At 36.2% G+C, this 17,448-nt stretch overlaps 1 protein-coding gene across 9 annotated transcripts in view; it reads left to right on the top strand.

The window, feature by feature from the left end:
• Positions 1 to 17,448, top strand: part of LOC105485571 (tudor domain containing 3) — a 198,852-nt gene that overhangs the window by 77,524 nt on the left and 103,880 nt on the right. The window lies entirely within an intron of this gene.

Genomic DNA, 17,448 nt, shown 5'->3' with positions numbered 1-17,448 from the left:
ATTCCTTGTGTTTAAACATTCTTTCCTGATAAGTTACAAAACTGTCAAGATACCAGTTATAAGCTATGTACAGTTTGTGTATAATTCTTTCTGCAAAAAACAAAAGTGTGCATATATATAAATATATATATACCTGTCTTATGTACAGACACACATATGTGCAAGTAAAAGTAAGTTAGAATTTCACTATAATGGAGTTCTTGTTGTGCTTGACTTCCTAGTCTCATTAGTTGATATTTTTCCTCATTTATATTAACAATATCTTCATCCTTACAATCATGTAGGTTTTCTTGTGATCGTTCCTCTACTTTGCTTCCAACAACCATTTCTGTTGATCCATTGCCGTCAAATCTCATATCACTTCCTTGCTCTGCGGTTCTTATAATTACTGTAGTTTAGGTATTTAGTATCTCTTGCCTGGACTGCTGTAGTAGCCTTTTGACTGTCTATCCACATATCCTTTCTCCATCTTCTAATTTATTTTATGTACTTTCACCAGGTTTTCTTCCTTCAGCATAGTTGAGATGCTTTTATTTCAAATGCCTTAATTTGAGATTGAATGCCATTTATAATCTAGCCCTAGTTCGTTTACGTTTAATTTTCAACTTTCTAAATTCTTCCACGTAGATCTTGTTGTAGCCAAATGGAGTTGCTTCGTCTTTCTTTGATTCTCTATGATTTCCTCAGTTATACATTTTTAATAAAACGTTTTTCCACTTTTACATTATTCATCTTGTTTTTTCTCTCCTGATCCCCGCATAGCCAAATCATCCCTGTGCTTTTAGACCCAGATCAAATGATTGCTTCTTCTCAAGGTGAAGTACTTGTTTCCTTATTGAATTCGTTAAGCATTTTATTATTTTTAACAGTGTATTGCTTTTTACCTAGCAGTAAAATTATGTTCATTTCTCATCTCCTTTAACAGATAGTATGCTTTTGAGGCCAGAATTTGTGTTTGTATCATCTTTCTTAAGTTCTGCATGTATTTGTTAGATGTGTAGATACGGTGTTGGGGTCTTGCATCTGTATCTCATGTTATCCTCCTAGTAGTTTTTATAAGGGCTGTTAAATAACTTATTTTATGATTAGACAGGTGATGGATCTGAGCACAATCCAAGACCATTTTTTTTCTGTTATACCAGAGCAGCCTTTTCGCGATCTCCAAAGCGGTAGCACTGCGCTTTACATGTAATAGGCATCATAAAAAATACTCCTGGTATAAATGAATTACAAAGCACATAAAAATATTTGTGGAATGAATGAATTGGAAAACTAATTACTCCTTGAGCTGAAATGTATTCTTGTGACACCCTCAAATCTTGCCCGTTTTGTAAAGTCAGCCAAGGGCCTAAGCAATATTTCAAGCTTTTGATATTTTATGATACAGTTTTCTCCTGTTTTCTTAGTTGGAAAGTGCCTGTGTTTGGGAGGTAAATAGATAAGGACATTAGGCACATTTTTATTCCTTAGTACTAATTTCTTATGATATGGATGTGCTGTGACTTGGGCTGCTGTACTATGCAATATAAAGTAATGTTCCACAACTGCATTGTTTAATTGAAAATGTCACAAAAAAGTAATTCAGAAGTAGCTTTATAGTTTTACATAAACAGCGAAGTTTGTGAACTTTGAATTTCCTAGAGAAACTTCACCCATTTCATGTGATCTTTTCGTATGCTGATATAATTGTATTTTTTTGATCAGTAGAGATTTTTTAAAGTGTGGTAAAATGTTCTCAAGTCTAATACCTTATATAATTTTCCCACAACCCAGTCCCATAGCCAGGACCACTTTGCTAACAACTGTAAACATTCGTAGGAACCTTCTCACCAACACACACACACACACACATACACACACACACACGTGCACACAGAGTTTAGTAGTAGTTTGATAGTTGCCCTTGAAATGTTTAATTATATGTCTCTGCACTTGACTTCCTGCAAGCCACATTAGTATTTCTTATTAGAGAGTGATAAAAATTTACATTTAAAATCATTTAAAAACATTTTGATATGATTATAGTTCTTTTTGGTTTTATAGTTTTTGATTTGGTAGCCACAGCAATGTAGGAAACAGGGAAAGTGCAGTTACTTGAGCAGCTGGCAGTGATATACATAGAAATTATAAACCATAAAGCTAATGTTGGAAGTGAAGAAGCACTAAACCTTCAGTAAACTATATGCAGGCATTGTAACTGTAGCAAGTTGGTACCAGATGTAATTTACAAAATGCTACAGGTTTATAAGTTTTAGTGCCCCCAAACTATAGATTAAAAAAAAATTTTTTATTGTGGCAAAGTATACATAACATAAAATTTAACATTTTTAACTTAACATTAACTTAACTTTAACATTTTTAACTTAACATAAAACTTAACTATTTTTTAAGTGTAAATTTCAGTGGCATTAAGAACATTTGCATTGTTGCACAGTTGTTACCAACATCCACCTCCCTAACTTTTTCATCTTCCCAAACTTAAATTCTGTACCCCTTAAACAGTAACTCTGCATTCCTTCCTCCTCTCAGTCTCGGGCAACCACCATTCTACTTTCTGTCTCTGAATTTGACTAAGTAACTCATATGTGTGGAATTATACAGTATGTATCTTTTTTGTGCCTGGCTTATTTCACTTAGCATAGTATTTTCAATGTTCATCTATGTTGCAGCATGTGTCAGAATTCCCTTCCTTTTTAAGGTTGGATAGTACTCTATTGTATATCTATACCATCTTTTGTTCAGTTATCCATCAATGGACATTAGGGTTGTTTTCACTTTTTAACTCTTACGAATAATGCTGTTATGAACATGGGTACACAAATACCTCTTTGAGGCCCAGCTTTCAATTCTTTTGTGTGATCTAGAAATGGGATTGCTGGACCATATAATTGTATTTTTAATTTTTTGAAGAATTGCCATACTGTTTTATATTTACTTTACACTCATTTCCACCAGAATTGTATAAGGGTTCTAGTTTTTTACATCCTCACCAACAGTTGATATTTTGTGTCTTTTTGATAGTAGCCATTCTAACATGGGTAAAATAGAATATCATTGTAGTTTCTTTTTTTTTTTTTTTTTTTTTTTTTTGATATGGAGCGTTGCCCAGGTTGGAGTACAATGGCGCGATTTCGGCTTATGCAACCTCTGCCTTCCAGGTTCAAGCGATGCTCCTGTCTCAGCCTCCCGAGTAGCTGGGATTACAGGTGTGCACCACCACACCCAGATAATTTTTGTATTTTTAGTAGAGATGGGGTTTCACTGAGTTGGCCAGGCTGGTCTCCAACTCCTGACCTCAGGTAATCTGCTGGCCTCAGCCTCTAAAAGTGCTGGGATTATAGGTGTGAGCCACCGTGCCCAGCCTTCATTATAGTTTTGATTTGTATTTCCCTAATGCTTAGTAATACTGAGAATCCTTTTGTGTGCTTATTGGCCATTCGTATATCTTCTTTGGGGAAATTTCTATTCACGTCCTTTGCCCTTTTTTAATCAGGTTGGTTGTTGTTGTTGTTGTTGTATGAGTTATTTATAGATTCTGGATATCAGTCCCTACTAAGATAATATGTTTTGCAAATATTTTTCCCATCCCATGTGTTGCCTTTTCACTGTGTTGATAGTGTCTTTTGATGCACAGAATTGTTGAAGAGTTGTTATAGGTGTAGCATTTATGCTTAGGTCTTTGATCCATTTTGAGTTAATTTTTGTATTAGTAAAAAACCCAGTCATACTTTTGCATGTGAATATCCAGTTTTCCCAGCACTACTTTTTGGAAATAGTGTTCTTAATGAATGATCTTGTCACCCTCATAAAAAATTATTTGGCCATATATTAACAAATTTATTTCTAGGTTACCTGTTCTGTTTCACTGGTCTAAATGTCTATCTTTATGCCACACTGTTTCGATTACTGTAACTTTTTATTAAGTTTCATAATTGGAAAGTGAGACCTTTTTCAAGATTGTTTTGGCTATTCAGCATTGAGATTCCATATGAATTTTAGGATAGATTTTTCTTTTTCTTTTTTTTAATTTTACTTTAAGTTCTAGGGTACATGTACACAATGTGCAGGTTTGTTACTTATGTATACATGTGTCATGTTGGTGTGCTGCACCCATTAACTCATCATTTACATTAGGTATATCTCCTAATGCTGTCCTTCCCCCCTTCTCCCACCCGCCGACAGGCCCCACTGTGTGATGTTCTCCACTCTGTGTCCAAGTGTTCTCATTGTTCAGTTCCCACCTCTGAGTGAGAACATGCGATGTTTGGTTTTCTGTCCTTGCAATAGTTTGCTCAGAATGATGGTTTCCAGCTTCATCCATGTCCCTGTAAAAGACATGAACTCATCCTTTTTTATGGCTGCATAGTATTCCATGGTGTATATGTGCCACATTTTCTTAATCCAGTCTATCATTGATGGACATTTGGGTTGGCTCCAAGTCTTTGCTATTGTGAATAGTGCTGCAATAAACATACGTGTGCATGTGTCCTTATAGCAGCATGATTTATAATCCTTTGGGTATATACCCAATAATGGGATTGCTGGGTCAAATGGTATTTCTAGTTCTAGATCCTTGAGGAATCGCCACACTGTCTTCCACACTGGTTGAACTAGTTTACATTCCCACCAACAGTGTAAAAGCATTCCTATTTCTCCACATCCTCTCTGGCACCTGTTGTTTCCTGACTTTTTAATGATTGCCATTCTAGCTGGTGTGAGATGGTATTTCATTGTGGTTTTGATTTGCATTTCTCTGATGGCTGGCCAGTGATGAGCATTTTTTCATGTGTCTGTTGGCTGCATAAATGTCTTCTTTTGAGAAGTGTCTGTTCATATCCTTTGCCAACTTTTTGATGGGGTCGTTTGATTTTTTTCTTGTAAATTTGTTTAAGTTCTTTGTAGATTCTGGATATTAGCCCTTTGTCAGATGAGTAGATTGTAAAAATTTTCTCCCATTCTGTAGATTGCTTGTTCACTCGGATGGTAGTTTCTTTTGCTGTGCCAGAAGCTCTTTCGTTTAATTAGATATCATTTGTCAATTTTGGCTTTTGTTCCCATTGCTTTTGGTGTTTTAGTCATGAAGTCCTTGCCCATGCCTATGTCCTGAATGGTATTGCCTAGGTTTTCTTCTAGGGTTTTTATGGTTTTAGGTCTAAATTTAAGTCTTTAATCCATCCTGAATTAATGTTCGTATAAGGCGTAAGGAAGGGATCCAGTTTCAGCTTTCTACATATGGCTAGCCAGTTTTCCCAGCACCATTTATTAAATAGGGAATCCTTTCCCCATTTCTTGTTTTTGTCAGGTTTGTCAAAGATCAGATGGTTGTAGATGTGTGGTATTATTTCTGAGGGCTCTGTTCTGTTCCATTGGTCTGTATCTCTGTTTTGGTACCAGTACCATGCTGTTTTGGTTACTGTAGCCTTGTATAGTTTGAAGTCAGGTAGTGTGATGCCTCCAGCTTTGTTCTTTTGGCTTAGGATTGTCTTGGCGATACGGGCTCTTTTTTGGTTCCATATCAACTTTAAAGTAGTTTTTTCCAATTCTGTTAAGAAAGTCATTGGTAGCTTAATGGGGATGGCATTGAATCTGTAAATTACCTTGGGCAGGATAGATTTCTATTTCTGCAAAAAAAAAAAAAAAAGATCATTGGGATTTTGATAAGGATTATGTTGACTCTATTGACCACTTTGGGTAGTATTGATACCTCAACAATATTAAATATTTCAATTCGTGACCCTGGGAAGTCCTTTTCATATTGTTCTAAATTGTTTGTGTAGAGAAACACAACTGATTTCTCTGTGTTGATTTTGCATACTGCAACTTTATTGAATTTATTATTCTAACAGTTTTTTTTTTCTTTTTAGTGTGAATGGAGTTTTCTACATATAAGGTCATGTTATCTGTGAAGAGTTAATTTTATTTTTCCTTCTCAATTTGAATACCTTTATTTCTTTTTCTTGCCTTATTTAGCCTGGCTAAAACTTTTAATACTGTGTTGAATGGAAGTGATGAAAATGACATCCTTCTCTTGTTCTTGATCTTAGAGGAAATGCCTTCAATCCTTCACTATTGAATATGATGTTAGTGGTGGGTTTTTTATATATGGCTTTTATTAGGTTTGAGTAGTTCCTTTCTATTTTTAGTTTGTTGTATATTTTTATTATAAAAGTGTGTTGAGTTTTGTCAGGTGCTTCATCTGCATCAATTGAGATGATCATGTGTTTTTCCCCTGCTTCATTCTGCTAATGCATTACATTGATTGATTTTTATATGTCGAAGCATTCTTGTATTTTGGGAATAAATCCCGTTTGGTCATGGTCTATAATGCTTTTTATATGGTAGGGGATTCTGATTACTGGTTTTTCATTGAGGATAGATTACTTTTTTTCCTAATTTCTAAAATTTTGGTAACATACAGATAAAATTTACCATCTTAACCATCTTAGATGTACAGTAGTTTTAAACACATTCACAAATGTTCAATATCACTAATCAAAATGCAAATCAAATACAGTGAGATATACTACCTGACAGCCATTAGCCATTACGATGGGTACTGTAAAAAACAAAAAAACAAAAAAACAAGAAAACCCAGAAAATAACAAGTATTGGTGAAGATGTGGAAAAATTGGAATTAAGCCTTGTGCACTCTTGGTAGGAATATAAAATGGCATAGTTGCTACAGAAAACAGTATGGCAGTTCCTCAAAAAATTAAAAATAGAATTACTATATGATCCAGCAATTCCACTTATGGCTATAAACCCAAAAGAATGGAAAACAGGTCTTGAAGAGATATTTGTGTACCCATGTTTATAGTGGCAGAGGGCATTATGCTAAGTGAAATAAGCTGGGTATAAAAAGACAAATACCATGTGATTCTACTTATGTGAGGTACTGAGAGTAGCAAAAATTATAGAGAGAATACAATGGTGATTTCCAGGGACTGGGGGAGGAGTTATTGTTTAATGAGTATAGAGTTTCAGCATTAGTAGACCATTTACTTGTGATGGAACTCAGTATGGAAAGTTTTAATTCTACTATCTTGCTATTTCTTTTGTTGTTGTTTTGCTTTTTCTTTCCTGTTTTACTCCATTTTCTGCTGCTATAACAGAATACCACAGACTGGGTAATTATGAAGAGAAGAAATTTATTTCTCACAGTTCCAGAGGCTCAGAAGTACAATAACATGGCTTTGGTATCTAACTAGGGCCTTCCTGCTGCATCATAACATGGTGGAAGGGCAAGTAAGCATGTGAGATAGAGAGAGGCTGGGAGATAAACTTCATCTTTCTTCAGGATCCCACTCCCAAGATAACTAACCCATTCCTGTGATAACAGCATTAATCTATTCATGAGGGGAAAATACTCATAATCTAATCACCCTTTGAAAGTCCCACCTCTTAACACTGTTACAATGGCAATTACATTTCAACATAAGTTTTGGAGGGACATTCAAATCATAGCACTTCCTTTTAAATGAATTGCATTTTTAAATGATTCTGTTATCTGCATTATTAGCTTATCAGCTATATTGTGGGTGGCGACCCACCCAGGTGCCAAGGCAAGAGACCGAGGCCACAAGCTGTTCCAATATAATAAAGAAAATCTATAGAATAAGAATAGTTATACTAGAAATAGATTGCAGATATGATTATATATGAATATCATTAATTATTGGTAGTATTACTCTTTATTCCAGTATTATAATAATTTTTGTTTTATAATTGTAACCTAGGAAAAACCAGGCCATACAGAGAGAGAGGAGCTGAAGGGACACAGTGAGAAGTGACCAGAAGACGTGTGAGCCCTCTGTTATGCCTGGACAGGGCCACTAGAGGGCTCCCTGGTCTAGCAGTAACGCCAGTGCCTGCGAAGGCACCGTTACCTAGTGGACCTTGGTCTAGCAGTAGCCTCAGTGCCTGGGGAAGGCACCCCATTACTTAACAGACCAGGAAAGGGAGTTTCCCTTTCCCTGGGGGAGTTAGAGAAGACTCGACTCTACCACCTCTTGTGGAAGGCCTGACTAATGTCAGGCCTGTCCTCAGTCATCCGGAGGCCTGACCGTCTCCCTGTGATGCTGTGCTTCAGTGGTCACGCTCCTGGTCCGCTTTCATGTTCCACCCTGTACACCTGGCTCTGCCTTTTAGATAACAGTAGCAGAATTAGTGAAGGTACTAGAAGTCTTTGAAATGCATAGAATAAATAATGGTGTAAGCTGTCCTCTCTCTGTCTCTGCCTTGGCTGCCAAACAGGGAAGGGCCCCCTGTCTGGTGGACACATGACTTGCGTGACCTTACCTATCATTGGAGATGGCTCACACTCCTTACCCTGCCCCCTTGTCTTGTATCCAATAAATAACAGTGCAGCTAGGCATTTGGGGCCACTACCAGTCTGTGTGCCTTGGTGGTAGTGGTCCTCTGGGCCCAGCTGTCTTTTCGTCTCTTTGTCTTGTGTCTTTATTTCTGCAATCTCTTATCTCTGCACATGAGGAGAAAAAACCAACAGACCCTGTAGGGCTGGACCCTGCACTATATGACTGTGTTTTTGTTTTTAAGTGGTTGCTGTAAGGTTTAAGATGTGTACCTTTAACTTCTTTCTTTCTACCTTCAATAATATATACCACTTTATGCATATTTTAAGACCCATACAATTTTATGCTTTCATGTACCCAGTTTTGTCTCTACGCTGGTTTTGTCATATACTTTACATTCGTTACAAGGGTCACAACACATGGTTTATTTTGTTTTTCTCTTAAAGGGTTTTTTAAAACAATGAAAAACATTTTTAAAGATATTTTTGTCTTTCTACACATTTACCGTTTCTGTCCCTCTCTCTTTTCTTTGGTAAAGATCAAATTCCTGCATGGTGTGTCTTTTAATTCAGATTAGCTGATGATAAAGTGTTTTAGTTTTGGGTTGTCAGAATTTTTTTTTTTTTTTTTTTTTTTTTTTTACTTTTTAAGGATATTTTCTCTGAATGTATGTTTCTACATTGAAAGATTTTTAAATTTTTTATTAAGTGTTTTAAGGACATCATTTCTTTGTCAATTACCTGCTATACTATCTATAGTCTATAGTAATCTTTTTTATGTCATGTATCTTTTCTCTATCTACTTTTAAGCCTTTTCCTTTTTTTTTTTTTCCTATTTTTATTTTAGGTTAAGGAGGTGCATGTGCAGGCTTCTTACGTGGGTAAATTGTGTGTCACTGAGGCTTGGTGTATGAAAGACCCCATCACCCAAGTAATGAGCATAGTACCCTATAGGTTGCCTTCCAACTTATTTCCTCCTCCCACCCTTCTCCCTTAAGCAGTCCCCAGTGTCTCTTGTTCCCATCTTTGTGTCCATGTGTAGTCAGTGTTTAGCTCCCATTTATAAGTGAGAACATGTGCTATTTGGTTTTCTGTGCCTGCCCTAGTTTGCTTAGAATGATGGCCTCCAGATGCATCCACATTGCTGCAGAGGACATTATTTCATTCTTTTTATGGCTGTGTAGTATACCATCATGTATATCTACCACATTTTCTGTATCCAGGTCTGTGGTGTTGGTCCTCTTTGTTGATTCCGTGTCTTTGCTGTTGTGAATAGTGCTGCAATGAACAAATGAGCGCATGTGTCTATGTGCAGTAATAGTAGTTCAACTCTTAGTTCTTTGAAGAATCTCCAAACTGTTCTCCACAGTGGCTGGACTAGTTTACATTCCCACCAACAGTGTATATGTATTTTATTTTCTCTGCAACCTTGCCAGCAGTGGTTGTTTTTTGACTTTTTAATGATAGCCATTCTGTTATGAGATGGTATCAAATTGTGGTTTTGATTTGCATTTCTCTAATTTTTAGTGATAATGAGCATTTTTTTCATATATTTGTTGACCATTTGTATGTCTTCTTTTGAGAAATGTTTGTTCATGTCATTTGCCTGTTCTTTAATGAGGTTATTTATTTTTTGCTTGTTGATTTGTTTAAATTCCTTATAGATTCTGGATAGTAGACATTTGTCGGATGTACAGTTGACAAATATTTTTTCCCATTCTGTAGGTTGTCTGTGTACCCTGTTTATAGTTTCTTTTGCTGTGCACAAGCTCTTTAGTTTAATTGGGTCCCACTTGTTACTTTTGTTTTTTGTTACAGTTGCTCTTGAGGACTTGGTCATAAATTCTTTGCCAAGGCTAGTCTCAAAAAGGGTATTTCCTAGGTTTTCTTCTAGAGTTTTTATTGTTCTAGATGTTACATTAAAGTCTTTAATTCTTCTTTAGTTAATGTTTGCATATGATGACTGGAGGGGGTCCAGTTTCAATCTTCTGCATATTGGTTAGCCAGTTATACCAGCATCATTTATTGATTAGGAAGTCCTTTCCTCATTGTTTGTTATTGTTAAGTGTGTCAAAGATCAGGTGTTTGTAGTTGTGTCACTTTATTTGTAGGTTCTTTATCCTGTTCCATTTGTCCATGAGTCTGTTTTTGTACCCAGTACTCATTGTTATGTGTGACTATTTTTGTATCAGTGCTATTCTGTTTTGGTTATAGTAGCCTTGTAGTACAGTTTGAAGTTGGGCAGCTTTGGTTTTTTTTTTTGTTTTTTTTGTTTTTGCTTAGGATTGTATTGGTGATATGGGCTCATTTTTGGTTCCATATGAATTTTAGAATAGTTTTTTTTCTAATTCTGTGAAGAATAACATTGATAGTTTGATAGGAATAGTGTTGAACCTCTAAATTGCTTTGGATAGTGTGACCATTTTAATGATATTGGTTCTTGCTATCTGTGGGCATGGATGTTTCCATTTGTTTGTGTTGTCTCTGATTTCTTTGAGCAGTGTTTTGTAATTCTCATTGTAGAAAGCTTTCGCCTCCTTGTTAAGCTGTATTCCTAGGTATTTTATTCTTTTTGTGGCCATTGTAAATGGGTTTGCATTCTTGATTTGCGTCTGGGTGTTATTGGCATATAGAAATGCAACTGATTTTTATACATTGATTTTGTACGCTGAAACTTTACTGAATTTGTTTATTGGTTCTAGAAGCCTTCTGGTGGAGTCTGTGGGGTTTTCTCGATGTAGAATGATATCATCAGCAAAGAGGGATAGTTTGACTTTTTTTTTTTTTAATTTGGATGTCATATGTTTCTTTCTCTTGCATAATTCCTCTGGCAAAGACTTCTAGTACTATGTTGAATAGAAGTAGTGAAAGTGGGCATCGTTGTCTTGTTCCAATTATCAAGGAGAATGCTTCAGCTTTTGCCTGTTGAGTATGATGTTGGCTATAGGTTTGTTATACATGTCTCTTAGTATTATTATTATTATTTTTATTTTTGAGACAATCTTACTCTGTCACACAGGCTGGAGCACAATGGCACAATCATAGTTGAATACAACCTTGAACTCCTGGGTTCAAGGGATCCTCCTGCTTCAGTCTCCTGAGTAGCTGACACTACAGGTGCACACCACCAACTCTGGCTAATTTTTAAATTCTGATGAGATCAGATGAGATCTCTGTTGCGCAAGCTGGTCTTGAACTTCCTAGTCTGAAGCAATCCTCCTTGTTTGGCCTCCCAAAGTGCTGTGATTACAGCCCTGAGTCACTCTGCCCAGCACAGTGGCTCTTTTTTTGAGGTATGTTCCTTAGATACCTAGTTTGTGGAGAGTTTTTAACATGAAGGAATGTTGAATTTTATTGAAGGCCTTTTCTTCATCTATTGAGATGATTATGTGGTTTTGTTGTTAATTCTGTTTATGTGGTGAATCACATGTATTGATTTGCATATGTTAAACCAACATTGTGTCCCAGGGATAAAGACCAGTTGATTATACTGAATTAACTTTTTGATGTGCTGCTGGATTAGTTTGCTAGTATTTTGTTGAAGATTTTCTCATCTACGTGCATCAGGAATATTGGCCTGAAGTTTTTTTGTTGTTGTTGCATCATTGCCAGATTTTGACATCAAAATGATGCTGGTCTTTGTACAAAGAAGTAGGGAGAATTTCCTCCTCCTTGATATTTATGGAACAGTTTTGGTAGGATTGCTACCAGTTCTTCTTCGTATGTCTTATAGAATTTGGCTGTGAATATATCTGGTCTAGAATGTTTTTTGGTTAAGAGTTTTTTTTTTTTTTTTTAATTAATGATTCAGTTTCAAAACTTTTTATTTCACTCCCTTCCTGGTTCAGTCTTTGGAGACTGCTTCTAGGAATGTATCCATTTCCTCTAGATTTTCTAATTTGTATGCATAGAGATGTTCGTAGTTGTTTCTGAGAATCTTTTGTATTTCTGTGGGATTGGTTGTAATATCATATTTGTGATTTCTGATTGTGCCAATTTGGATCTTCTCTCTTTTTTGTTAATCTAGCTAGCAGTCTATCAACCTTTTTTTTTTTTTCTTTTTTGAAACAGAGTCTCGCTGTGTCTCCCAGGCTGGAGTAGTGCAGTTATGCAATCTCGGCTCACTGCAGCCTTCACCTCCAGAGTTCAAGCAATTCTCGTGCCTCAGCCTCCTAAGTAGCTGGGATTGCAAGCCTAGGCCACCACATGTGGCTAATTTCGGCATTTTTAGTAGAGACAGAGTTTCACCATGTTGGCCAGAGTGGTCTCAAATTCCTGACCAGAAGTGATCTGCCCACCTTGTCTTCCCAAAGTGTTGAGATTACAGGCATGAGCTACCGTGCCTGGTCCACAGTCTATCAATCTTGTTTATTCTTTCAAAGAACCATCTTTTGGTTCCATTGATCTTCTATTTGGATTTTGGCATCTCAATTTCACTTAGTTCTCTGATTTTAGTTATTTCTTTTCCTCTGCTAGCTTCAGGGTTAGTTTGTTCTTTTTATTCTTGTTCTTCTAGGTGCAATGTTAGATTGTTAATTTGATAACTTTTTTTTTTTTTTTTTTTTGAGATGGAGTCTCACTCTCTCATCTAGGCTAGGGTGCAGTGGTGCAGTCTTGGCTCATTGCAACCTCTGCTTCTGGGGTTCAAGCAATTCTCCTGCCTCAGCCTCCTGAGTAGCTGGAACTACAGGCATGCACCACCACGCCCAGCTGATTTTTTTTGTATTTTTAGTAGAGACAGGGTATCACCATCTTGGCCAGGCTGGTCTTGAACTCCTGACCTCAAGGGATCTGACCTCCTTGGCCTCTCAAGGAGCTGGGATTACAGGCATGAGCCACCACACCCAGCCAATTTGAGAACTTTCTAACTTCTTGATGTAGATGGTTAGCACTAAAAACTTTCCTCTTATCACTGTGTTAGCAGCATCTAAAAGATTTATGTTATGTCTCTCTTTTCATTAATTTCAAATAATTTTTTGATTTCTGCCTTGATTTCATTGTTCACCCAGAAGTTATTCAGGAGTAAGTTTTAAAATTTCCATGTAATTGTGTGGTTTTGAGAGATCTTGCTATTGATTTCTGTTTTTACTGCACTGTGGTCCAAATGTGTGCTTGGTATGATTTTGATTTTTTTGAATTAATTGAGACTTGCTCTATGGCCAAGCATGTGGTCAATCTTAGACTATGTTCTGTGTGCAGATGAGAAGAATGTATATTCTGTGGTTGTTGGGCAGAGGATTCTGCATATGTTTATTAGGTCCAATTGATTGGGTGTTGAGTTTCAGTCCAGAATTTTTGTGTTATGTTTCTGCCTTGATGATTTGTCTAATGCTTTCAGTGGGGTGTTGAAGTGTCTCACTATTATCGTGTTTGTCTAAGTCTTTTCATAGGTCAAGAAGAACTTATTTTATAAATCTGGGTGCTCCAGTGTTGGGTATGTACATATTTAGGATAGCTAAGTCTTCTTGTTGAGTTGAATTCTTTATTATTATGTATGTCATGCCTTTCCTTGTGCTTCTTAATTGTTGTTGGTTTAAAGTCTGTTTTAGTTGACAGAAGAATAGCGACCCCTGCTCTTTTTTGTTTTGTGTTTGCCTGAAAGATGTTTCTCTATCTCTTTACTTTGAGCCTCTGGGTGTCATTACTTGTGAGATGGGTCCCTTGTAGACAGCAAACAGTTGAGTCTTGCTTCTTTATCCAACTTGCCACCCTATTCCTTTTAAGTGTGTCATTTAACCATTTTACATTCAGGGTCAATATTGATATGTTAGGGTTTGATTTTGTCATCATATTGTTAGGTGGTTGTTATGTAGACGTGATTGCATAGTTTATAGTGTCAGTGGAATATGTGTTTAAGTGTGCTTTGTGATGACAGGTATCATTTCTTCATTTCCATGTTTAGCACTCCCTTTAGGAGCTCTTGTAAGGCAGGTCTGGTAGTAATAAATCCCCTTAGCATTTGCATGTCTGAAAAGGACTTCATTTTTCCTTTGCTTATGAAGCAAAGGAAATTCTGGGTTGGAATTTCTTTTCTTTAAGGATATTGAAAATAGGCCCTATTGTCTTCTGGCTTGTGAGGTTTAAGCTGAAAGGTGTGCTCTTAGCTGAATGGGATTCTTTTTGTAAGTGCCCCTTTTCTCTAGCTGCCTTTGTGATTTTTTTCTTTTGCATAGTATGTCACAGAGGTTCTTTGAATTTCTTCAGTTTGCATGTTGACCTGTCTAGTGAGGTTTGGAAAAGTTCTGTGGACTGTATCCTCAAATATTTTTCCAAGTTGATTGTTCTCTCTTCTTCTCTTTCTGGAATGTCAGAGTTGTACATTTGGTCTCTTTACATAACCACATATTTCTTAGAAGTTTTGTTCATTTTCTCAATTATTATTTACCTCAGTTTGGGGGTGTTCTCACAGGGGAATGCCATGGGTGTAGGGTGCTGCAAGTGGGAGTGCTCCAGTGAGGAGGGCCCCACAGGCAGGGGGTGTTATAGCCAACATGATGCGGAGTGCTGCAAGCAAGGGGGCCACATGCAGGAAATGCTCCTGTGGTGACAACTGGGGCGCTTTTGGTGGGAAGTGCCCCAGTAAGGGGCACTGCAGGCAGGGGGCCATATGGGAAGGGGGTACACTCTGGTGGGAAGCACTCTGGTATTGGTAGTTGGGTTGCCTTGGGTGGACAGCTCTGGTGAGGGGCACCACAGGATGGGGGCATTCTGAGAGGGTGGCAGGGACTCAGCAGGTGGGAAGTTTTCTGAAGGGGTGGCAGCGAGGTCACAGGCAAACAAATTCTGGCAGGAGGCTGTCAGCAGAAGTGCTCTGGTGGGGCAGTGGGAGCTGCACTACTTGCAGGCATGGCCAGGCAGGGACTCTTAGAGTGTTTTCTTTATTACTGATTTCAACAATTCGATTTTTAAATTATGATGTACCTAACATGGTTGGTGTGTGTTTTATCCTGTTTAGTTTTCAGTGAACTTTTTAGATCTATGAGTTTATTGTTTTCATCACATTTAGAAAAATGTGATTTGGCCATTATTTCTTCGTATGTATTTTTTCTCTTCCGTCTTTCTACTCCAGTTTTTTTTTTTTTTTTTTTTTTTTTTTTTGTATTATATCTTCAATTACACATACATTAGACTGCTGGTAATTTTCTGACCAGTCACTGAAGATCTATTCATTTTTTTCCCCTGGCCTCTTTTTGGTAGATTCCATTACTATACCTTTAAATTCACTGATCTTTTCTTCTGTCTTATTTTATTTACTCTTAAGCCCATCCAATGAGGTTTTCATTGTTGGTGGTGTTTTTCTTTTATAGAAGTTCCATTTGGTTCTTCTTTTTTTGTATTTTTCTTTTCTAGTTGAATTTATGTGTTCTTTTAAATACTTACACATAGTTTTAATAGCTGTTTAACACTCTGTTTGCTAGTTTGTCATCTTTGTCATCTATGGCCCTGTTTCTCTTGTCTAAATTTTCAGATGGTTATGGTCACATTTTTCTGTCTTGACATGCCTTGTAGTTTTTGCTTAGATTCTGGACATTGTGATGTTGGTAGTTGTTGAGAGCCTGGATTTTGCTATTTTCCTTTAATGAGTATAAGACTTAGCTTTGGTCAACAGTTAATTTACTTTTGATCAGTTTGACCCCTTCAAGACATCTATTCAAGCTTTGAAAGGAGTATCTAGCATAGCCTTTGTTCCAAATATTTTTTAGCCCTCTGGATTTCTACTCCTTGTCCTGAATGAATGTCCAAAGAATTTTTAGTCTGCATGGTCTGAGCTGGCTGGATTGTCTGTATACCCTTTATGAGTTCTGGGAATTGTTCAGCTTACAACTCTCTTTTTTGCTCAGCCTTGTTCTCCACAGTGACTCAAGGGAACTACTATGAGGGTTTCTGGAACTTCTTTTCTATGCAGGTTTTTCTTTCTGAAACAGCCCCACAACTTCCAGTTGCATCAGCCTGCTTGAATTGTGAGACTGATATTCTCAACTCAGCTCTCTATGATCCCTGTCTATATCATGGTTACAAGCAGAAAGCTATAGCTCACCTATTTTTTTTTTCACCTTCTCTCAGGGATAATAGTCTTGCATTATCTGTTATCCTGTGTCTTAAAACAGTTGTTTCTTACATATCATCAAGATTGTTATTTGTTTTTAAAGAGAGAGTAAGGATTGCTCATGTACTTTTATCAGATCCTGTAATATATTTTTAATTATATAATGTTATTGAGCTATGGTATTATTTGCAATTCGTGAACTTTTAAAGGAAATGATAATGTAAGTTGAAATGATTTATAGCTGTTTGAATAGTCTTTGTTTAATATTTAAATTAAGGAAAGGGCCTCTTGATAATTTTATGCATTTGTCGTTTTTAAAAATTAGGTTAATATCTTAAATATAGGCTTTAAAGAAATGTGACATTCATATACAGTTTAAATTATTCTTTGCTCAATAAACTGAATGTTGTGCTTGTCATTACTCTTAATTATCTTTATAAAATATACAGTGTTTACACGATTCAGGAACTCTGGAATATGCTTGAATTTGCACATGGTCTTTTTTTTTTTAAACTTTGTCACCTGCTATTATACATCATATTTTAATCATAATGGTTTCTGTAATGATAATGATTAAAATGCACAAAAAGTTTAAAGTTGAGATGTATTAAGTAACAACTAGTAAGACAGATGTATGTATATATTAATACCTCAAAACCAAAATAAATCAGAGGAATAGGTAAGTGAAGAGAGTCCTGAAGACTCCTTATGGGATTTTAGAAAGACTTTATCATGTGAGAAATTGCTTTTGCTGGAAGATTTTCTTTCCATTTTCATAATACATTGTTATCTCTCTAGCTTTATGAGATTTCAGGAAAAAAGGAAACTAAAATTAGTTGGATTTGGAAGCTTATTTTTAGTTAATGAATAATTTGTTGAATACTTTTTCAAAATATGAATTGTTTTGCAAAACAAAACAGGAAAATATAGTATAAGGAAAGTTAAGGAAATTTTAGTGTAATTAAAAGAACCTCCATATTATATACTATAACAATCTGTTCTCTTTAAGTAGTTAGAAATCACCATTATGTTAACTAATAAACTTTCTGTCTAAAAAATTTATTTTTGAAGATAATTTCCAGGTAATATT

Source organism: Macaca nemestrina, chromosome 16 (assembly GCF_043159975.1).
Source record: "Macaca nemestrina isolate mMacNem1 chromosome 16, mMacNem.hap1, whole genome shotgun sequence".
In the NCBI taxonomy this organism is placed as follows: Eukaryota; Metazoa; Chordata; class Mammalia; order Primates; family Cercopithecidae; genus Macaca; species Macaca nemestrina.
The sequence above is the reverse complement of the archived record's forward strand: the minus strand, read 5'-3'. Positions and strand labels throughout refer to the sequence as shown.